At 37.8% G+C, this 25,022-nt stretch overlaps 1 protein-coding gene across 1 annotated transcript in view; it reads right to left on the bottom strand.

The window, feature by feature from the left end:
- Focad (focadhesin) overlaps window positions 1–25,022 on the bottom strand; it is a 250,753-nt gene that overhangs the window by 106,451 nt on the left and 119,280 nt on the right. The window lies entirely within an intron of this gene.

The raw sequence follows: 25,022 nt of genomic DNA, 5'->3' as shown, positions 1-25,022 counted from the left end.
TAGTCGCCCCTACATTAAGTTGTTAGACTACACTATTTATACAGCAAGAGACATCAGAAAGGCTAGATGGGAAAACGCACAAGAACTCTGCACTTACACTATTTTAATAAGAAACACAATTCACTACCACACTATTCTGAAGTAAAATGTATTTTCAATGATTTTCAGTATACTCACCAATTGTTCAACTATCACAATGAATTTCATAATATTTCATCTGTCCTTGTTCCACACAACCTCATGTTCATTATTCATCATTTCCTCCCAGATTCTCTCTTAATCCTAGCAAATTCTGAAATGCTTTGGCTGAATAATATTCCATTATACATCTATAGCTTCCTGAACTATTTTTAAAGCTTTTCTGTAAGCTTAAAATTATTTCAAAATAAAAAGTTAAGAGGAATAGAATAAAACAATAAAGAAATAATGACTAAGGATTACCAGAATCAATAAAAGACATAAATGTCTAACTTGGAACTTAAATAAGACAAACTATGGGGTTTTTATTAAATGAATACAATATATAGTGATTTTTAAACACAGCAAACAAAAAGGCAATCTTCAAAGCTAAAAGGGAAAAAAAGATGTCAGAAAACAATTTGGAATTAACCACAAGCTTTTCAACATTAACAAAACCAGGAGATCACATAATATCTTAAAAGTGCAGAGGAAACTGTCAGCTTACAAAACTAAATCTTCCATTCAATAGTAAAGTAAAAGTAAGAAAACAAATACATAAAATAGGAGTAGGCGTAATTTCTAAAACCTAGTACACATCACACAAAAGTATTTATGTATAACTGACTATCTTGCTTGGTGTTAGGAGAACTTCATCTCAACTTAAGTGCTTACATTATATATTTTGTTGCTAGGGAAGTATGATACTTTTTCCACATCATTCTTTCACAAGACTCTTAGCAACACTGAAGAGTACAGATTAAGGAGACCCTGAGCAGTGTGATATCCTGAAAAAAAGCACATGACTGGAGTCAGAAACCCCAGGCTTTCCCATTCGTTAGCTGTAGGATGATAGCAAAGTCATTAATCTCCCTCAGTCTGGTTCCCACCAGCTGCAAAATAGAAATAATACTAGTAACACGTGCTGTATATATAGCATGAGGTGAACAGTGAAAGCCACTTTGATACTATTGTATGCATCCATGCTTTATATACTTTTGGTGCCTATTGCTGTAATAACAAACTAGAAAAATAAAGATTCCTGGGAGAGTCGGGCCTTTGCTTCTAATTCCAATGCTGCAAAAATGACTTCTTCCTTTGTAGAGGAGCAGATAGCTATCTCCTAATTTTACTTTCAAAAGCTATTTCTAGAAATTCCTGAGAACAGCCTACTCTTTTTGTCCTGATTCTTCACTCCAACAGAGGGAAAGCTTTAAAAAAAACATTTTTTTAAAGCCTTTAGGCTATGAAAACTGCCTTATGTGCCCTTTTCATAATGAAGGTAAAAGAAACTGCCTTCACAGTTAAAAGACTCCAATCATCACATGAAGCCCTCTTCAGCTAATTCAGCTGAACAAGTCATAAAACAGGATGCTTCTGTTACCAAAATACAATAACAGGGGATAAAAGGGAGTTTAAGAGACACAATCAATGGAGCAGAAACAATAGGGAAAATAAATATTCTTTCTTATCCTAATTACAATGGGACTAAAGATTACAAATATTTTTTAAAAAATGGCCAGCACAGGTTTATTTAAGCAATTTCACAGCCTTTTAATGATTGAGAATAGCTTATTATGAAGATAGTAAAAACAAGTAGGTGTTAATAGAGTGGCCTTTAAAAAAAATTCTTTTGTAATCTAAAGGACTGTACTGAAGACTTTCCATTGCAGTTGCTTACATTTTCACATCAAAAAATCCTAAAAGCATTTATGGAAACTCCAAGCATGGGCTCAGTGAATCAAAATTATTTGTACTTGTAATAATATTATTCTCATATTGGTAACTCCAGATATCAGTATCCCATTTCCAGAATTAGTCTGCATTAGTATTGGATATTTTGTCATATACAAGCATCCTAATATCTGGATAGAAAAAAGTGCAGATTTGTGTGACACAGATCAAAACAAGAGTTTATTGTACAGATTGATCTAGACTATGGCCACCACCTAGGGATTTCTTTTTCATTTCCCCTAGTGAGAAGTTACTGGTTCCCTGAGATACTTCCCTATGGGGAACCACATCTCCCAATGCAAACTCCATTGATTTCTCCACAGGAATAGAAAGAATGACACAAAGAGCTCCCTACAGGGGTATTCCCCTTTTCTGATTCACAGTTTCTGTCTGGACTATCTATTTCTTGAAGAGCACTCTTTTGATATGAACTAGCAAATTCAGAGTAAGGTATGTTCAAAAAAATATTCTTTATTGCTAAGTGCTCTATTCCCTTTCAAATAACCAGTGAGAATTTTAATAGCAACAAAAACATCAGTTCCTTCTTATTTTCCTTAAATGGAAGTTACACTCCAATGTAATAAAGGAAAATAATACAAATATAACTGATGACTCAAAAATACAAAACCGCTGGGACTTGTTCAGTAGATAACAAAATTAAAAACAAAGTAAACTGAGTAACTGTTAGCAACAGGAATAAAATCCATCTATCTAAATTTTGGCATGGTACAATATATGTATTATATACATAGTCACTATATATTATATTCATATATACTGCATATGTATATATGTACTATAGACATACCCATGAATTAAAGGGTTATTTCTGAAATTAACACTTTAGAAAATTTAACCTGCAATGATGACACTTTAAAACATCCATTCAGTTTCATCTACTTTAAATGAGTTTTCCAAGCACATTGTTAGGTAATTAATGTTGATAGTTACTACAACTCTTATTATATAGCCAATGAAAATTATTCTTCTGCCCCCAATAACCCAATCTAAGGGTTATCAATAGACAAGATGTGTTTTTCAGATCAGACTAGCTCATGGAGACCAATACTTTCTTTCATAATAGGGAAAAAGAACCCAAACGTACTTGATACTTATGGCTCCTTCTGTTAAGGGGAGCAGGGACTGGTGCCATGGGAATGCCTAAGAGTTCCCCGCCCCATTATGGAAGGTCGACAATGGTACAGCCCAGCCACCTTTGCCCTTCTAGGGAGGGGAAACCTTGACCTTCTCCCCACCCCCCATGAGGAGGGATATCCACTTGGGTGGAGGGGGCTGCTTTGTGTGGAGATCTGCCTAATTTGCCTGCCAACTCCAACTAAGGTGAGAGATAAATTCAAACACTGGGCTGTAACCCTATTGGCTACCTGCGTGTGGCCAGAGTTGGCTATTGTCCCTCTGTGTATGTAACTATCACATTGGCCACCTGTGTGGCCAGGTTCCACCTCAGGGGTTTTGCCCTTAAAAACCCAGCTTGAGAGCTGCTCGGGGTCACAGTGTCAGCTCCCGAGTCTGCACTGTGTCCCTGGCTGGTCAGTTCACCATCTACTTCCCCAATAAATTCACCTTTTTATGTGAGATTGTCTTTGTGTGTTGGACTCTGGTGGGACGTGGAATCTCCACCTGGAGCGATGTGGAATCCTCTCCTCCCTTCCTATAGAAACAGAATCCTTAGGAATATTAAAACTGGGAATAAAAACATCATCTACATTCAAGAGAAAGGGGAAAAAAAATAGCAAGCTTTCTTTAGAAATTACTCTGTTCTTCACTGATACAAATCCAGGGACTATTGAACCAAGGATTTCTCAAAAAAAGAAAAAGGTCAATGAAGGGACCCCTTTCTTGACTTCCCAAAATCCATCCACTCTAGGCATTTCCCATCTTTATGACAAAGGACTTGACCTGAGGCAGGGACTGCAGAATCTCTGATAACAGCTCAGATTACAAGAGCAGCTAAACCAGGTGGAGTTACCAGAATTCCTCCCCACCCCACCCCCCTTGGCCTGCCAGGGAATTCCCTCCCCTTCCTTTGTCATCAGAGCAGTGCGCCAGAAGCCCACCGAAATGATAGGTCAGTTCAAACAGCAAAGGTGTCAGTGGTTGCCCTAGCCATCAATCAACCATGCTGAATTCCATTGGCCACCTGTGTATGGCCAGCCCAACCACATGGCTGGGGCCTATAAAAGTAGCCTGTAAGATCAGGCCGGGTCGCTCTCTCACTCACATCTTAGAGGCGGCCCTGACCGGTCAGTATGATTCTTGATTCTAGGCGCGGAATAAAGCTCTAACTTAACTTCCAAATTCCGCTTTTGTGTCAGACTCGTTCCTTTGATCACAGACCCTAACTGTCAAAGTAAGTATAAACAAGGGATATGCCACCCATGCAAATGCAGTAGCCAGCCCAGCATTTAGCATGGAAAGGCACTCTCAAAAAACAAACTTAGGGGCTGGGAGTTTGGCCTAGTGGTAGAGTGCTTGCCTAGCATGCACGAAGACCCGGGTTCGATTACTCCGTACCACATACATAGAAAAAAAAAAGCTGGGGGCCCGGGAGTTTGGCCTAGCGGTTAAAGTGCTTGACTAGCATGCAAAAAGACCCAGGTTCGATTCCTCGGTATCCCACATACACAACCAAGCCGGAAGTGGCAGAGACGAGACACAACCAAACCGGAAAAGTGGCAGAGACAAGACTGCGAGGGCGACAGAGAGCGAAAGAAGCAAGCTGAGCTGAAGTGAACAGAGCCCAACCGAGTGGTGGCTGGAGCGAGCGGGCCGGAGCGAGCAGGACCGGAGCAAGCAGGACCGGAGCTTACGGGAGCGAGCCGAGCCAGAGCCAGCGAGGCTGGAGCGAGCGGGGCCAGAGCGAGCAGAGCCAGGAGCAAGCAAGAGCTGGCCAGGCCGGAGCGAGTGGGGCCAGAGCAAGCCAGGAGCAGGGCCAGGCCGGAGCGAGCGGGGCCAGGAGCAGGGCCGGGCCGGAGCGTGCGGGAGCGACCCGGGCCGGAGCGAGCGGGGCTAGGAGCAGGGCCGGGCCGGAGCGAGCGGGGCCAAGAGCAAGCTGGAGCGAGCCGGGCGGAAGCAAGCGGGGCCAGAGCGAGTGGGGCCTGAGCTAGAAAAGAGGGCCTAGCCGGGCCAGAGCGAGCGGGGCCGGAGCGAGCGGGGCCGGAGCGAGCGGGGCCTGAGCTAGAAAGGGGGGCCTAGCCGGGCCGGAGCGAGCGGGGCCGGAAAGAGAAAGGGGCCAAAAAAAAAAAAAAAGAAAAAAAAAAGCTGGAAATGGTGCTAAGGCTCAAGTGGTAGAGCTCTAGCCTTGAGAAAGTCCAAGGACAGTGCTCCAAGCTCAGGACTGGCATGAAAAAGAAAAAAAATGGTGGATAAATGAATGGTGCTAATTGACCCAACATCATCAAGTACAGAACTGAGAACTTTTTCTGTCAAGGAACTGAGAATATTTTATGCTTGAAATACCACACAGTCACTGTCATAACTATTGTACTCTAAGTAACATGTTAACCTAAAAGTTGTCATGGATAATATATAAGTAAATGGGAATATCTGTTTTCCAACAAAACTATTTATAAAAACAAGTAGTGAGCTAGATTGGGCCAGCCAGCTATATGTCACTAACCTCTAGAATCAGAACATGTGATTTTTAACCAGATAGAATTTACTTGCAATTAAAATGCATGAATACTTTTTAAATTTTAGTGTGCAAATGAATATCCGTTGGGGAAAAGATCTTGTTATAATACAAATTTTGATTCTGTAGTCTGGAGAAGAGTCTGTTTTTTTTTTAAATTTCTAACAAGCCCTCAGGTGACATAGAAGCTGCTGATTAAAAAAACCATACTGTGAGTACAAAATATTAAACATCATTAGCAAATCTGCCTTTGAATTTCAAAACAGGTAGAAACTAGAATCAAGACAAAAATAAGCCTAGATTTTACTGGAGTCATTCCAGCAAACAGTTCTGATGCTTTGTTTCAAAAACTGTCGAATCAACAATATTATCAAAATGTCAACCTTTCATTCTACTTAAAAGAGACAGAGATAATATTACAGGATTTATCTTGATATTTGTTTTTAGAATATGGTACAGCATAACATGTCTAATCCTTTTCTTTACAGATCAAGAGAGCAAAATTTTTAATGTATAATACCCAACTACAACTAAATAGAACCACCCAAATCTCACTGATAGTTTCTGAAGGTAAAAACTTTGGAAATTACTGATATACATGTAAGGATTGGAAAGTTGTCCTGGGATCAAATGAGATGATACTGAGAAGCAAAACAAGTTAAGGATATCGAACTTTCATAGGACTCGGAATTATTTATTAATTTTTCTTCAGTATGGACTGAACAACTGCTTATAAACCAGATAATAAACTGGGCCTGTGAAGGACATGGGGGCAGGGAAGAATGCTAAAAATGCTTTTCATCTTCAATTAATTCTCTGAGCAATATTAGACACTGATAAAAATGTATATTTTTATAATTCCATAATGCATAAACATATATTATAAAACCTTATGTTGAGAGAAATTACAGAAGTTGTACATTAGGGACCAGAAGTTTCGCCTAGTGATAGAGTGCTTGCCTAGCCTGCACAAAGACCTAAGTTCAACTCCCCAGTACCACATACATAGAAAAAGCTGGAAGTGGTGCTGTGGCTCAAGTGGTCGGTTCTATCCTTGAGAAAACCCAAGTGATCAGGCCCTGAGTTCAAGCCCCAGGCCTGGCAAAAAAAAAAAAAAGTTGTGCATTACATATAAGGAAGGGGAATTACCATGTTAAAGGATCGCTGTTCAAAGCCAGCGTGAAAGGCATGAAAGTCCATGAGACTCTTATCTCCACCAGAAACCACCAGAAAACCGGAAGTGACACTGTGGCTCAAAGTGGTAGAGCAGCAGCTTTGAACTGAAGAGTGAAAAGCTCAGGAACAGCACTCAGGCTCGGAGTTCAAGCTCCACAAGAGACAAAAAAAATTTTAAAAAATAAGGCTGTCTTTAAAAATTGAGCAATATGGCCATGCACGGTGGCTCACACCTGTAATCCTAGCTACTCAGGAGGCTGAGATCTGAGGATCACGGTTCAAAGCCATCCTAGGCACTGAAGACCACTCTTATCTCCAATTTTCCCTGGGGTAGGGTGATAGCCTTGAGCTGAAGAGCTCTTGAACAGGCCCAGGGTCGAAGCCATACAACTAACAACAACAACGACAAGAACAACAACAACAAAAAAAACCCAAATTGGTAGAGCATTGGTTTTGAGTAAAAGAGCTCAAGACAGCACCCAGATCTTGAGTTCAAGCCCCATTCCTGACAAATAAATAAGTTCAGCAAAGTAGTTATTATAATTATCATTAACATGTCAATATGAACATGTCACAAGTACTTATACATAATCACTAATAGAATAAACAATCAAAAATGGCAATAGGACAATCACTTGGGTAGAATAGGAAGACCATAGCTTACTTGAAAAATATTAGGAAAATATGAATGAAATATATGAATATATGAAAATATCACAACCTTTCATACCAATTAATATTCAACCTTATACAACTAATATATGCTAATAAAAATGTTTCTCCAGCATTGGTATATTGTACCCTCCCTTTACTCGCTACCCTAGAGGTTTTACCCATTATAATGGTAAACAACAAAGAATGTACAATGAAGAAAAATGCAGTTGTTAAAGGAGAAATAGTGTGATTTCAGGCATATAAACATTGCAGAAGAGTATACAATGAAATTAAAGATATAGAAATATTGTTATGTTACTAACCCTGGCTACCTATCCCTCACAAAATCTTCTACTCTTTCCTACTCACTGGTTTGTAATCTTCTGTTTTAAGGAATATCATTGCTCCCCCCCCAAAAAAACAAGACTTTTCAGCGCACAGCAAATGCAAATCAATCCTAAACAAATACTAGAAAGTTCAAAATTAATATCCTATGTAAAAATTCCAAAAGTCTAAGTGAGCTATTAATGTCATTTTTAATTATTCTCAGAAGTTTACACTGTGCCTAATTTAGGAAGTTCCACAAAAAGATCTGTACTGCAGCAGTGATAATGGAACTCTCCAGAAAAACAAGCTGCACCTGCTGAGGAGAAAATTTAGACTGATGTCCATTAAATGTCTACCTGCCACTGTGTAGAACACAAAACTGATAAGGAAATTAAGAGTAAGGAAATTAAGAGTGCCAAGGAGAAATGCTGACAAAGTAGAAAAACTAAGAAAGTAAGGGGCCAGGAGTCTAAGAGAGAAGGGAGACATTTACAAGGAACACTTTGTGTCATAGCTCTTTTCACTTATGAAAGTATAAACAAAGTTCATTGCTTTACTATTTTTTCTACCTGCTTTTTAAAAATCTATTTTTTGTTCAGACCTCTTACTTATTGAAAAAAATGCATATTGAAACTAATGTTCCCTTTTTCCCCAAACATTTTCAAATCTCATTGTCCACTTTCATCAAAAATGCAAAGTTAGCAAGTCATTTTCCTCATCTATAAGATGAATATTTATACTAATCTCAGAAGATGACTGGGAAGAGGTATGTAAAAAGATTTAATATAGTTTTGGAAATGTTTGTTAGGACTTAAATATTTGCTCTTGGCACCAGTATCAAGATTATATTGTTTTCAGTTCTCTAACAATTTTCTAAAATAAACCAGAGCACTTGTCTGGTTGTGCTTCATGAGAAATTCAACTTTGATAACGGGCCAGTAAGCTCCTATATCAATTAACACATTTTTCCAGAGCTTCAAGAGTCTTGACAGTTACTGTGCTCACTGGGTACCTGATTCATCTACTGTCAGTTTGATGTTAGCTATACTTAAAATGAAACTCTCACAGCACTGTTTGGGAAAAGCATGCAAGTAAAATTATACAGCCTATGAAAGCTCTCAGTTTTTCATTGTACTCTTTCATTCTTCTTGTTTTATGTTTGGACACATTTAGTTTCCAACTGAATCAACCTTAAAGCTTTAAGAAAGAGAAATAAAGTCGGGTGCAGTGGCTTACACCTGTAATCCTAGGTACTCAGGAGGTTGAGATGTGGGGATCAAGGTTCAGGGCCAGCTTAGGCACTAAAGACCAAGAGACTCTTATCTCCAAGTAACCATGGGGCTGTGACTCAAGGGGTAGGGCAGTAATTTTGAGTTGAACAGCTCAGGGACAATGCTCAGGCCCAGGGTTCAAGCCTCATGATCAACAAGAAAAAAAAAAAAGCAAGCAAACAAGTAAGAGAAATAATAGGGCGAGGGCATGGCCTACTGCTAGAGTGCTTGCCTAGCACACACTAAGCTCCGGGTTGGACTCCTCAGTACCACATACACAGAAAAAGCCGGAAGTGGTGCTGTGGCTCCAGTGGTACAGCACTAACCTTGAGAAAGCTCAAAGACAATCCCCAGGCCCTGAGTTCAAACCCAGGACTGGCAAAAAAAAAAAAGACAGACAGACAGACAGAAAGAAAGAAGACGGGAGGAAGGAAGGAAGGAAGGAAGGAAGGAAGGAAGGAAGGAAGGAAGGAGGGAGGGAGGGAGGGAGGGAGGGAGGGAGGGAGGGAGGGAGGGAGGGAGGGAGGGAGGGAAGGAAGAGAAAGAAAGAAAGAAAGAAAGAAAGAAAGAAAGAAAGAAAGAAAGAAAGAAAGAAAGAAATATTCAGTATAATCTTCTGCCCCAGTTTTGTGCAGAATCTTCACCTAAGCCTAAAGAGCATATATATCTCTGCTGCAGATTCTGAGTTTCATTCAACCTTTAGAATCCTAAAAAAATCTAACGAAGATAAGAGGGTACTATAGCCAATCTACCCTATGGGAAAACCCACTCCCAATTCTGAGTTCCATTCAACCTTTAGAATCCTAAAAAAATCTAACGAAGATAAGAGGGTACTATAGCCGATCTATACTATGGGAAAACCCACTGCCATCTTCTTTCTGGGAAGGAAGTATCTTCCAGAATACTGTACGAACTTGTGAGCCTCTGCTGCAAGTACAAGGAGGGAAAACACATGTTATATAAAAATATTACTAAGGTTCAATTTTTCTTTTCTTTTCTTTTTTTCTTTTGGCCAGTCCTGGGCTTGAGCTCAAAGCCTGGGCACTGTCCTTGGACTTTCTCAAGGCTAGAGCTCTACCATCTGAGCCTCACACCACTTCCAGCTTTTTTTTTTTTCTATATATGTGGTACCGAGGAATCGAACCCGGGTCTTTGTGCATGCTAGGCCAAACTCTCGGCCCCCAATTTTTCTTTTTTTTAAAAGATAACTAAGAAATATCATAATATTTCCCCATGTGTAAGAAATACCATAACATTCCCCATGATACATTAATCATTTTAGCTTTTGGTAAAGAGCCAAGTCTTCACCACCAAACATCCAAAGTAAATAAATAAATAAAAATAAGGAGGCTACACTTCCTCACTAGAAGCTGTGATTCTATAGCCTACGCTACCCCAAAACTTTTCAAGATCCTACTCTATGCAATAAAAATCATTGCTACTATTTTTCTATTAATTTCTATAATCTAGATAGAGTAGCTGGCATAAGCATGTAAAAGAGAAGGAAATTCACTCAAATTGAAATTACATTGAAGCAGAGTCAATGGACTCTTTTTGTTTGATGTAATTCTACCACTTCAAATCAAAGCTAAATGACCACGTCAGTTGTTTATGAAAGTAAATTGCTCAAATGACAATTTATGTAAGTAGAGGGATACAGAAAAATGCATAGTGCCCCAGAGAACATTTTAGTCATTGCTGAATTTAAAATTTAAAATAAAACACAGCCTACCAAGCTATTTTAAGATTTTTTAATGAGACAAAAAGAAAAAGGAATGGGGGGAGGGGGAAAATGAAAACAAGCCCAAAAAGGAAACTAACAATACTTGGTCTACACTCAAAACATCTCAACATGAAAACAGCTAGCTCTGGGATGGCACAAGTTAATGGTATGTTTCATAGTATAGTTCACAGACTAAGAAATTCTTTTTCTGTTAACTATGAACATCCTTCCAAATTTATAAACACTTAACTTTAAAAGAAGATGCATAGTTTACTTTCTTTAAATCTACATCTGGATTTGCAAACCTGAGTGAAACAGGCTGAGAAAATCTATAATATGAAGACGTATTAGTGTCTTAAGAGGACTAACTTCCTTTCACTAATTACAACTATTATATTAGGCATTTAATCAAAGTCAAGTTCAATCTGGAGTAATATTTGTAGAAATTAGTCTAGTGATATTTTATTGAGGAAAAGAAGTAGTCATATACTCTGATTCTTTTGGATGTATTTTCATAGCACAACACCTAAAAATCCATTTCTGATAAAATATGATGCTATGTTACTAGAGAGCCTATGGCAAATAAACTGCTTCTTTAAATAGACCTATTAATTTTTCAGATAATATCAAAATAATGCTTTTACCCAGAAAATATCAAAATCGCAAATACATTCAAAACAGTAAGGTCATTTACTATACTAATCTCATTGCCTCTCTATATTCCACATCTTCGTCCTACCCAAATCCCCCAACTCAAAGAAAAATCTACTCTGGGCGTAAGTTTAAACCAATACATTTTATTCAGTGGAATAGCAGAATGGTACACAATTAGCATCATTTTAGTCATGTCATTATTTCCAGCTCAGTGGCATTTATTCAGATGAGCACAATTTGCAGCCACTGAGCCCAACTCCTCTGATGTTAACTGGCATCATTAAAACCCTCCCAGGGTCCTACTCCTTTGATCTTTTAAAGAATGCCTTGGGTTTGTGACTAAGAGCCGGAAACTCACGGCTGGACACCCTCAACAGCATTCATGTTAGGTCACAGAATGCTCACGTCAGCTAATAATCCTCAGAGACAATGATTCTGATTCAAAAGAGAAATTTTTCTCCATTTTAAAATTATTTAAACAAAAATCAAAAAGTAGATTAAAATAACATATAGAGGGCAAACATATAGGAGGCCCTAAATATTCTAACTTCAAAAGCTGAAGTCATAAAGTTTTAAGAATAAAGTGGCCATAAAGATGTTAAGAAATCCAGGAATGGTAAATGGCAGGTGGCAGAGGACAGAGAATAAATGGATAGAAACAAAATTACAAAGTTATAAAGCTTCAAGACTTAAGTTTTAAATTTTCCTACTTGTATCTTTTGATAGAGCACTCAGTAATCCTATTATCACCAAATACTTCCTTTAAAAAACTAAACCAACCAATTAAATAGTAATGGAAACTTCATTTCTACTTTAAAAAAAAAGCTAGTATTTCTATTTCCCCAAACATTTCACAGATGGCTTCTGTGTGTTAATAGTACCAATTATATAAATGTAATACAGTCCATTAAAATTTTATTTCAAAGATGAAATAACATATTTAAAAATCTATTTGCCAGGAGACAAAGTGAATGTTATAATACCCAAAAACACTTAATAAAAGGCAAGTTCCTGCTGTCCTTTTAAAGTTAAAAATAAGGACAAACTACAACTTTGGATTGCAAAGAGTCATTGTATAGCATATAAAAAGCTCAGCATGGAAATAGATTCAACAAATGCACAAAAAGAGTTTTCATGTCCAGGAAGAACTAAAGACATCAAAAAAAAATAGGCCCCTGACTACAAATAACAGAGCCCAACTCTAAAAGACCAGCAAATTCATTCTCTAATGCATAGCAAATTAAATTTAATCAACTCCTGTGCAAGGTTAGCAGGCATTCCACCTTTAAAAGTCTCCACAAACAAAACCATAAGAACAAAAGAGGTTCCAGAGTATAATAAATACCAAATCCACAGTAGGTGACAGAAGCCTTACTGTACACAGCTGAAAAAAAATTTGACACCAAAACAATGGATCACATTTCCATACTGAATTATATTTATCACACTGAAAAATGCCTACACAAAATAGCAGCATTTCTATAGACCATTTTTATACCATCCTAAGTCCAGAAAACCTTCCAAACCTGCTGGGACCCATTGAGAATTGCTCCCACCCCATAACGCTCCAAAACAGACTACTGCAGACAAAGGGCAAGAATGACAGGAGGGGGCAAAGACAACTCCCTTCCACCATAATTGCTGAAAATAAATAAATAAAAGAGGATAGAAAAGCCAAAACATAACCCTGGCACAGGGTATTTCCGGGGAAATCACTGCTGTGACAAATGCCTGAAATGAACTCTTCCAGCGGTCAAGAATCCCCAGGAAAGGCCCCGCCCCTCCTTATCTATTGCTCAATTGTACAATACTCTGCTTTGAAAATATAACACCCTCATAGAGCTAGGCAAGATGAAAGAGCTTTTCTTCACGATTTTGCAATGCCTATTAATTTTTGCTACAACAGACTCACAACTGATTAAGAAAACACAGAGCTAGCTAGCCCTGCCAAACATTCTCATGTTAAAGCTTTAAGAGAGAAAATGTTAAATGTGAATGAACCCTCTTTTTAAAAACAAATACAGTAATTTTTATTTCTGCACAGACTATATAGCTGTTTCTCCTCAATCCCTAAGCAATTTCTTTAAACCAAGAACTATCATCTACCTTTGAAATACCAATAGTGATGTTACTTGATTGCTGTGCTGTTACAGAATTAACTTTCAGAAATATTATGACTCATTCATTGCCACTCACAGCACCCACAGAGAATCAATGATTGAAGGAGGAAGCTTAAACTGTTCTCAAAGCATTCTCACACTTCATCAAAACTCATGAAGCAACATGAAGAACACAAAGTCCATCAAAGGAGTATTAAAATCTCCACATTACCCCATATTCCCATGGTTAAACTTTCGAACATGAGTAAATATTATCTATATGTCAAAGCTGTTATGAATTTTAACACAAAGCATAATGTACCAAATGGCATTGTAAAAAAAGTGCCAAAGAAAATAGCTTTTATAGTTCTGTGTAATAACGTATTATAAAATGTACAGATCATTGAAATATGAAATTACAGATGAAATTACCATTGTAGTCAACATGGAGACTAAGGAAATATGAGACAATGTGTACTTATAAATTTTATAGGAACCACAGAAATCAAATTATTTACACCAAACACTCTGACCACATTTCCACTAATATATCCAAAATACTACCATTTGATAGATAATCAGTTTTTAACATTTTGTCAATGACACAGTCATGTGTCCCTTAACAGGAAGATACATTCCAAGACGTGTGACTAATCAATATTGTCACTGTGCAAATAACAGTGTGCTTAAAGTAATTAAAATAGCATTATATGACTAGGCAATATTCTTGTAGGAACCTTGTTACATATTCCATTGCTGACTAGCAACCCGTGGGTATACTAGACATACTGTGCTTTACACAAGTAATCCTTGGACATGTAGACAGTTTTGGATGGTGCAAATTTGAATCACTACCTAAAACAATTTCCTCATAGTCCTTGCCAGTCTATCTCCTACCCTCACTCCTGATCTCTGATTAAGACCTCTTATATCAGATTTGCCTGTTCTTGAATTTAATTAAGTAGTAACCATAAATATAGGCAGACTCAATAACCAGCTATTTTCACTGAGCATGTTTTCAAGAGTCATCCACATTTGTTTATGTAGCAGGGATCTATTCCTTTTTCTTGCAGAATAGGGTTTCATGTTACAAATATACATTTTGTTTACTCCTTGGCCAGTTAATGGATGTCTGCATCACTTTCAAACACATTGACATTAGTGACATCAATATTCTTACGTAAATCTTTTTGTTTTTATGGGTATGTTTTGATTGACCTAGGAAAAGTGGAATTGTGAGATCCAAGATAGTTTTATAATATCTTTCTATAACAAATGTCCAAATACTTCACAGCAGTTGTTTCCTTTTACATTCTTGCCAGCATTATGTGGCATCCAGCTATTCCTTATCTTCTCCAATATTTGGTATTGTTTTTCATTTCAGTATTTGCAGGGGTGTATATATTTCTCAAGACCAACAGTGTTGTCACAGTTTCATGTTTGTTGTCTACTCATATAACTTTGTTTCTTTGAAAATAAGAAGGTGACAGTATTTTTACAAGAACAAACTGAGATGACATACAAATTACTTGTAATGCTGAAATAGGGATATAATTCTAAAGACTAAAAGAGTCAAATAGTAGATGATTGCCGGGAGCCTAGTAACGCCATGTCTAATAACTTTCTGCTGAAACAAGACAAGAGGCAGGACCCAAGACTTGATTACCATTGGTTACAAATGTGTTATGGCTTTATCACTCTCTGCTGAGTCCTAGAGTGAGGGTATATTAGCTGGAGGGACTTCCTCAGGAGGGGTTTTTTGGGGGGGGAGAGAGATTCCTGCCTTGACAAACCTGGCTGATGTGTCTGTTTGTCCTCTGGGGAAGGAGGGCTGGGTGCAGGTGGACAGTGTGTCTTCTCCTCACTTGGCTCGTCCTGGTCAGGGCGTGTTTTCCCTATCCCTCCTGCTGATGGAGAGGGACCAGGGAAGAAGGACCCTGACATTCTGGCGCCCAATGTGGGGCATGAAAGGGGCACGATGGCGAATTAAGCCAAGCGAGATACATGGAGGAGGGACTGAAGGCCCAGGGAAACCTGAAAGGAAAATAATGCAAAGAAAATGGAAAAGGAGGGACTGAAGGGCCAGGGAAACCTGAAGGGAAAATGCTGGCTGAAGTTGCTCACAGGGAAAAAGAAAAAGACAGCGAAGAAGACAAGGAGAAAGGGACAAAGAGAAAGACAAAGTGAAAGAGAAAAAGAAAAGGTGGTAAAGAGGAGAAAGGGAAGCTACCTGCAAAAGTCAAAGAAGAAAAACTCCTCCAAGACGAAAAACCAAAGAAACCTGAAAGGCACAAAGAAAAACAAAAAGGAGGGACTGAAGGGAAAATGCAGGCTGGAGTTGCTCATAGTGAAAAACAAGACAGAGAGAGACAAAGAAAAAGAAATACCAGAAATGAAGAAAACACATGAAAAGAAAGCTAGGCTAAAGAAAATACTAAAGAGAAGACTATGAAAGTGAAAGGTGGTAAACAGGAGAAAGGGAAGCAACTACATGCAAAAGTCAAAGAAGTAAGAAAAACTCAGACTGAAAAGCCAGAGAAAACTGAAAGGAAAATACAAACTAAAGTTGCTCACAAAGTAAAAGAAAAACCTATTTAATAAAAGAAAAAGAAAAACCCATAAAGAAAGCAACCCACAAGGAGAAAATTGAGAAAAAAGAAAAACCAAAAACTCCTCCCAAAGCTAAGGAGAAAGAAGACAAAGAAGGTGTAGCTGTGTCAAAGCAGAAAGGTGCTCTATGTTGGGCAAGACACAGATAGACTCAAAGTAAAACAGATGAAAAAGGCCAAAATCAGACTACAAGTAAGCATAAAAGACTTGCACAGACCATTCCCAGTCCACCTCCGAAGCGCAGGTGACTTCAGCACAGTGGGGAAACACTGAGGAACCTCGCAGAAGTCTCTGGCCCAGAACAGTAAGGGCGAGGCAGTGAGGGGTTCAAAAAAGAACCGGAATTAGGGGCTCAGAAAAAGAACCAGAATTAGGGGCTCAGAAAAAGAACCGGAATAAGGGGCTCAGAAAAGAACCAGAATAAGGGGTTCAGAAAAGAACCGGAATAAGGGGTTCAGAAGCTTCCAACAACTGGGAATAATGGGTTCAGAAGCTTCTAAGAACCGAATGGTTAGTTATAAAAGATTTACTTAAAGCTAATGGTATTGCAGTAAAAGAAACCATGGTTGAGGCTTAAAGCTTTGTTTTAAAACTTGGTTCTCACTTGCAAGAATAAGATTAATTTTGTGCACTTTAAGATCTTTAAGTATGAATGTATGAACGGGTGTGAGTGAACATGTTCAAGGTTAAGTTGTCAGCATGCTATGTAAAATAATGGATGAATTTATACTTGAAACACGAAGGCAATTGGGTAAATCGCAGTCAACTATATGGCAACTCATACGGGAGGAAACAAATGGTTAAAGAACAGGTGGAAAGAAGCGCAGAGGTGCTTGGAGAAATACTTGAGAAAGAGGAAGAATTAAGTGGTAATTATTTAGAAAGCCTAAGCTCGGGTGCAGAATTGCAAGACAGAGAGCCATCGCCCATAGTTTAAAATAGGCTAAGCTTTTTCGAGTCCCTAGCTAAATATAGAGACAACACCCCTGAGTCAGCTTGAAGAAGTTATAGAAGATGAATCTTCGCCCATCAAGCCCCTTTAAAATGAAGGGACCAGAGTCATTTTTGGAAAGTGGATAGGATAAATTAGAGACATGGGAGACAGTAGTAACAGATGTGCAAGAAGGGCAAGGGAGAGTACAGTGTGCACATTAGACATTAGAGTTGTTGCTTTTGAAACAAGGGGGTGGGGGATTGGAAGACTCCCAAGGAAAATAATACAATGTCAACGTAGACAGTGAATGCTAATAGGACAGGCGTTTTCAGCCATGGAAAAAGGAACATCCCCTCAGGTCTGTCTTGCTTAAATGGACGGCTGGTAGTCAAAGATAGGCAAGTCCCAGCTATTAGCCTATCAACCTAAGACAGGAGCCAAGTAAAAAGGACTTGGTGATCACATGACGGGTAAGAGAACTAATAAGCTTGGAGACACCTAAGACAGGCACAGTCGATCTGATATGATGGTAGCCCCACATATCCTAGGTTTTTTCTTTTTTCTAAAAGACGGGGGAGATGATGGGAGCCTAGTAACGCCATGTCTAATAACTTTCTGCTGAAACAAGACAAGACAAGAGGCAGGGCGCAAGACTTGATTACCATTGGTTACAAATGTGTTATGGCTTTATCACTCTCTGCTGAGTCCTAGAGTGAGGGTATATTAGCTGGAGGGACTTCCTCAGGATGGTTTTTTGGGGGGAGAGAGATTCCTGCCTTGACAAACCTGGCTGACGTGTCTGTTTGTCCTCTGGGGAAGGAGGGCTGGGTGCAGGTGGACAGTGAGCCTTCTCCTCACTTGGCTCGTCCTGGTCAGGCCGTGTTTTCCCTATCCCTCCTGCTGATGGAGAGGGACCATGGAAGAAGGACCCCAACAGATGATATAAATCTAAAAGCCAAGAGAACTGTAGCAAAGTAAAGTATACCCCCACACACAATCACATATACATATATAAATCCATATATCAAGACAGTTTTGTCCAGACTGGCTCAAATTATCTGTATTTTTAATTTTAGGGTTAAAGCTTTACAAGCTCTATCAAGTGATACCTAATGCTTGCTGTGGCATTAGATAGGGAGGAGAGAGGTGAACCATCTCCTCTTTTCCTTTCCATACCTGCTCTCTTCACCTCTCTGCTCACCAGAAGGAAGATAAAGCATGTCTATTTGAACACTATTTTGAAAAAGGCAAGTCTTTATTATATAAATAGGACCCATTCACATTTACAAACATCTATATGTCTAAAGCAGAATACAGTAACAACTTTACTAAGGGGGGAAAAAAATGCCAGATGTGGTGGATCATGCCTGCAATTCTAGTTTCTAGCTACTCAGGACGTATAAAGATATAAGGATCTCAGTTCAAAGCCAGCCCGGACGCTAAAGTCTGGGAGACTCATCTCCAATTAACATCCAGAAAACTAGAAGTGGTACTGTGGCTCAGGAGTGAGGAGGAAGCCTTGAGCTGAAGAACTCAGGGACAACACCCAGGCCCAGAGTTCAAGTTCCACAACAAACAATAAAAAAGCCATTGGTATAGGGATTGAAATAGGAATTCTGGACAAAAGATAACTTTCAAAAAAGAATCCTTTCAAAATATCCACAGAAAAATATATAAAAAATAAAGTATTTCATTTTTACATCTTTTCAACATCTCTGAGATCAAAGACATATGCATATGTCTGCTGGGATCTATAATTCTTTAAATTCCAAAATAGAGGCTTGAATGGGTCAAAATTTTTCTTTATTTGAAAATATTTTATTGTAATTAATAGAGGGGTTATATGCTGAAACAAAAAAAAACAATTTAGACTTCTCTTTTCTTTAGTAATAGTTTGGAATACTTGGATATGTAAGATTTTGGAATTCTGATAAGCCCAATGGCATACCAGAAACTCTGTGTAATAGTAACACAAACTAACTGTTCTTACTACTAACAAATAATATTGCCAAAAACCTGAATACCAACATATTTTAGTCTCTTTATTAGATTAACATGGTAAGTTACTAAAAGTAACTAGTTAATAAGATCAGAAAATATCTTTTGCCTGGCTATACTGGCTCACACTTGTAATCCTAGCTACTTCAGAGGTGGAGCTTAGAAAGATTGTAGTTCAACCCAGGTGAAAAGCTAGCAAGACCCTATCTCAACAAATAAACTGGGTCTGGCAAATCATCCCTTTAATTCTAGATATGCTTGAGTCATAGATATAAGGATCATGGCCCAAGGGTACCTTCAGCAAAAACTGTGAGATCATTTCTCTCTCTCTCTCTCTCTTTTATTTCAATGTATAGAGGGGTTACAGTTATATTCGCCAGATAGAGGTTACACATATTGATACCCCTTATGTTTTTGTCCCCATTTCTCTCCCCTACCCCCTCCCCTCATTTTCCCCCTCCTATTTCAAATAAACAAGTGAACATCTATATAATATACCAGGTAACAAAGTGGGATACTGTAACAATATGAGATTAACCACAAGAGAAAAAAAAACATAATATATAAAGAATAACAGTCACATAATTAAGCTCTTATTTCCATGTCCTGGAAGAACCAGCTAAGCCATTTCTGAAAAGTAATAAAACAAAAAAGTATTGGAGATAGAGCTCAGAGAGTATCCCAAACTACAAACTCCAGTACAGCTCAGAAAGCCAAAAGAATCTTTAAAATTCCAAAAATATGTAGTATAAGAAAATCATCAAAAGGAAAGGAATTCTTTCACACATGAAATTACTTCTTAGACTGCTACTTTTAAAGAGAGAAAAATGGGAATTTGAAAAACCAATAAAAATGATTTGACTACTTAAGACATCTTCACTCCATGCAAAGTAATTAAACCATTATTATTTTTAGAAACTTAAAAAGTCAAAATATAAAGGAAAATGAAAATTTTGTAAAATGCATGTGTGTAAAAAATAATGAAAATGAATCTGGAAAAATGAGAAACTTATGATGTCTACTAAATTTTATTATCCAAGCAATATGATGCTATAAGAAAGTAACACCTTAACCAGGAGCAGGAAGCTCGTACCTGAAATGCTAGCTACTCAGGAAGCTGAGATTGGATCTGAGGATCACAGTTCAAAGCCAGCCCAGACAAAAAGTCCATGACATACTTATATCCAATTAACCAATACAAAGCCAGAAGAGGAGCTGTGGCTCAAATAGTAGAGGTTTAGCCTTGAGCAAAAAAATTAAAAACAAAACAAAACAAAAAACTAAAGAGGATAAAGAGCTCCTAAGTTCAAGCCCCAGAACACACACACACAGTCTCTCTCTCTCTCCCCCCCTCTTGCTTTCTCTCTCTCTCTCTCTCTCACTCTCTTACTCTCTCTCTCACACACACACATACACACATGAATAATAACAAGTATGGGTGAAGATGTAAAGAAAATTGAAATCTTCATTATTGCTACAATAATCCCTTTAGTAAGTTCTTCTTTATAAGTCCTTCAAATGGTTAAAATTTAGATTCTCCATACAACCAAGAAAATTCCAGTTCTAGGACTGAATTTCTAAAAGTAAAAGGGCACTTGAACAAAACCTAAACATAAATATTCATAACATTATTGTTCAAAATGGCAAAAATAGAAGCAAATAGCCATCAATTGATGAATCACTAAATGGGTAGATACTATTCAACTGTGAAAAGAACCTAACATATGTTATAACATGCACTCGATGGGCAATAAAATCATGTCACAAGAAACAGGATCCCATGTTTTCTTGTATTTGTTCACATGAAGTATCCAGAACCCCTGTTTTTGAGACAGAACAGACTGTTCTCTCTGTGGTATTGGCTGCATGATGATGTAAAACATGTAACTGTGAGCATTGAAAGGAAGACTTAAACATAATGAATTCTGACTCAGTGTAGTTGCTATTTTAAAGAGAAAGTATTGCTTCTCAAAGCTATTACTCTGTATTTTAAGTCAGAGAGACCTAAGAAAGTAGGCAAATGAGGCAGGGTGGGACCAAAAGTGAAGAGAATCCTGGATGGAAAAGATAAGGAACACAGAATGCAGTGTATTTATTACTTTGCTTTGAAAATGACAACCCTTTGGCTTAAAGACAAATGAAATTACTTTCTTTCAATGCCCACATCTTTCAAAGGAAGGAAGCCTGGAAAAAAACAAAAAAGCAGGAGACTCAAGAGTCTTGGATCATATGACTTCAGGAAACTTAACTGAATGCCAGAGCCTCTGTTTCTTTACTAGGAAACAAAATTTTGCCATCCTTGTATCAGTGAATGCCAAAATTTATTCCAGATACCCTTGAAATGCTAGTTGAATTTCTTTTTCGAGAAAGATATTTAGCCTTAAAAGAAACTAATGCAGTCCAAATCAATTTGGCAATAATGTTAAGGAAAAAGTAAGTTGCTGTAATTCCAGACTTCTAAACTACATTCTCATCTTTATGGTCAATCAGGATGTCGAGAATCTTCTGTGATTTTCTGAGCAGAGAATCAAAAAGAATTTATATTAGAAATGAAAATCTGTATCATGATAAGGCTGGGCATTAGGTAGATGAGATCTTTATAAAAATCTCTTATTAATGTTCATGTTAATGAGTAAGCAGCAGTAACTATAAACTTAATCTGCCTCCATTAAAGATAACTTAATCTTTCAAATGGAATAACTTTCAAATGTAAGAGTTCATTATCAACTTTAAGAGGGAAAAAGCAGTATCTACTACACAAAGGCAAGTTTGGAAAGGTCATGCAAATTCAATGGCAAATGATTTTCTGAGTGATACATTTTCTAAAAGCTGAGTTAATTCAGTTTTACTGTTTTATCCTTATTGATTGATGTCATTGTTTTAGACATTTTTTTCTATATTCCTACTGATATTTGATAGTCAAAACTCTAAAAAGTAATAGAAAAGTCTCTGCATGATGCTGGAAAATGGGTATACCACACTGAATACATTTTTATTTTGTTTGGTACCACACCAATGCTTAGCACATGATACAAATTAGAAGACAGAAGACATAGCCTCATAGAACATGTACTGACTCGTGAGGACAGCATGAGAGCCAAAAACCAAAAGATTAGTCCTGGACTAGTTAATGTGCCTGGCAAGGACTGCTAAATTCAATGAATTTTACAACTTTAACACACATCACAGGATATGACAGCAGCAATGTCACAAATAATGAAAACAATCATAAGTACAGACTGACAGACAACTTGGAAAGCATTAAGTAAAACAGAAGGAGACACGAAGTCTCAAAATCTCATCAAGCGTACTATTTCTACTTATTTAGATGAACATAAAGCTATTCACCAGCAACCATTAGAAAAGATTGTTTTTATTGCCAAAACAAATAGCAAAACAGCTTCAACACACAGCATAGTTCAGGTTATCTGTAGTATCTATTTTTTAAATAATATGGTACTGCTAGGTGTGGCGGTATATTCCAACAATCCTAGCTACGCTAGAGGGAAAAAAATCAGAAAAGGTCAGAAAGGCCTCCTAGGGCAAAAAAAAAAAAAGGTTGTGAAATCTCCATTTCAACAAGCAAGCCAGGCATGCTGGTACCTATGTACATATGGTACCTTTGTAGCATGAGCTACAATGGAAATACAGGTAATATAATTACAGTCAAAATGGAGGGAGGAAAGGGAGCAAAAGACACTACCTAAAAAATTCTAAAGCAAAAGATGCAGCAGGGCTATGGCTCCAGTAGAAAAGATCCTTACAAGTATGAGGTCCTGAGTTCAAACTACAGGAGAGACAAGTGGGGAGGGGAAGAAACAGAGAGAGTGGTCCAACAGAGAGAGTGGATGAGGGAGAATTTTCTGGAAGTACTTTATGTGCATGAATACAATTTAGAACAATGAAGCCTGCTAAAACTGTTTTAGGAAGTAGGAGAATGGATGAAGGAGATGAAAGGATGAGTTTGACAGGAATATATTGTATTATTAAAAAATGACACTGAAACTCCTTATACAACTAATATATACTAATAAAATATCTTATAAAAAACACAGATAAAGAAATTCTTCCAAATAAAGTTCCCTGACTGGTGGTATTGCTGTTATTTATTATTAGTCATCTTGTTATAAAGAAGATTTGTAATGGAGCTAACAACTATTGCGAGGTAGATAACAAGTCATATTTCATACATAATGTATCATTTGAGCTTTCTTAGAAGGATGTTTTGATGAAAATATAATATGGAAAATGTATTTCATAATGTCATTGGGGATGGGAAGTGGTGAGAGATGGCATGCATTTATCCAAGCAGAGAAGTACTACAGAGGCACCAAACAAGAAGTAAGTTTCATTAGGTATATAGATATGACGCTTCAATTTCCAAAAGACAGAGAAGTATTAGAGGCTTGTTTCAAAATAAGTCTTAGAATTGTCCTTTAGTCAGGTGGTATACTTGTTGAAATAACACTTCACAATTGAAGCAATAAGCAACAGGTCCTTGGTTAGGCACAGAGTTCTTTTACAGAAACTGTCTGTGAGCTTCGAGCAACTTGTCCCACTACCAGTGCCCAATCTGAAAGCCTTGTGCTTAATCTACATCCATTTCTTAACAACAATGACATTTCCCATGCTGCACATCAAAAGAACATGACTTTCTGCTCGTGTCAAGTTTCTGAATAAGTATCTAACTTGTCCATTATCTTCAATTATTAAATCTATATTCCACTATTGTAGAGGGATACACAGAAGCATTTAGCACAGGAACCTGATCCTATATACACAATTTGTATTACTGGGCATTCTTTTATTATGATCATTATCAATCATACTTGGTCAAAATCTTAAGGTAAAAGAATTCCAAGGGCTGGAAATACAGCTTAGTGGTAGGATGCTTGCCTAGCATGCTCGAAGTCCAGGGTTCAGTTCTTCGGTACAAGGTACCACATACAGAGAAAAGCCAGAAGTGGTGCTGTGGCTCTAGCAGTAGAGCTCTAGCCTTAAGGAAATCTCAAGGACAGTGCTCAGGCCCTGAGTTCAGTCCCCAGTACTAGCAACAAACAAAAAAAAAATTAAGAACAGTGAAAAAGAGTACATAAGGGGATGGGTGAGAATGTTGAAAGGGGTAACATTGTTCAAGGTATATTGTATTCATAAGGAAGGAAGGGGTGGGTTGAAAGGGGGTGAAATGAAGGGGTGAAGATAAGAGTCTCATGGACTTTCCTGCTCAAGGCTAGCTTCAAATCACAGTCCTCAGATGTTAGCCTCCTCAGTAACTTGCATTACAAGCATGAACTACCAGAACCCAGCTACAGTCGTAATAAGCCAATAAAGCCAATAATTTTTGCTGGTCATCAATGTACCATTGGCCAAGCCAATTTCCTCATCTCACCTGATTTTTTCATATATTTTTATTGTAATTAATAGAAGGGCTACATTATATTCAGTAGATAGAAGGTGCATTACTTCACAAACACTGATACCCTTTCTCATGTCTTGGTCCCCATTTCCCTCCTCCCATCCCACCCCTCATCTTGTTTTCCCCCCCTCCCCTATCCTATCTCAAATAACCAAATAAACATATATACAATATATCAGATAACAAGGTCAAATACTGTAACAATATGAGATAACCAAGGGACAGCAAAAGAGATGAGAGATAACATAGTACATTAAGGACAACAATAACATATATGGCTTTTGTTTCTATATCCCGGAGGTCCTTTCATTTAGTGTCATCCTACATGGCCTTATGTATCTAGCTTTAGCTCTATTGTAAATCTCTGTAGGAGAGCCCAAGGTTTCTACTGATTATGACAAATTACCTGACTCTTGAGGCTCTTTCATCACAAAATTAGGAAGTAATTATGCTTAAGTTCTATAAATATGACTTCTCAAAAGAGAAGTCATGAAAATTAGTAAGAACAAGAAGTACAAAAGGTTTGGTTTGATGGGCACATGGTGGCTCATGTCTGTAATGCTCGCTACTCAGGAGGTTGAGATCTGAGGATCTTGG

The sequence above is a fragment of the Megascapheus bottae genome, chromosome 3 (genome assembly GCF_031878675.1).
Source record: "Megascapheus bottae isolate mThoBot1 chromosome 3, mThoBot2.hap1, whole genome shotgun sequence".
Lineage (NCBI taxonomy): Eukaryota > Metazoa > Chordata > Mammalia > Rodentia > Geomyidae > Megascapheus > Megascapheus bottae.
The sequence above is the reverse complement of the archived record's forward strand: the minus strand, read 5'-3'. Positions and strand labels throughout refer to the sequence as shown.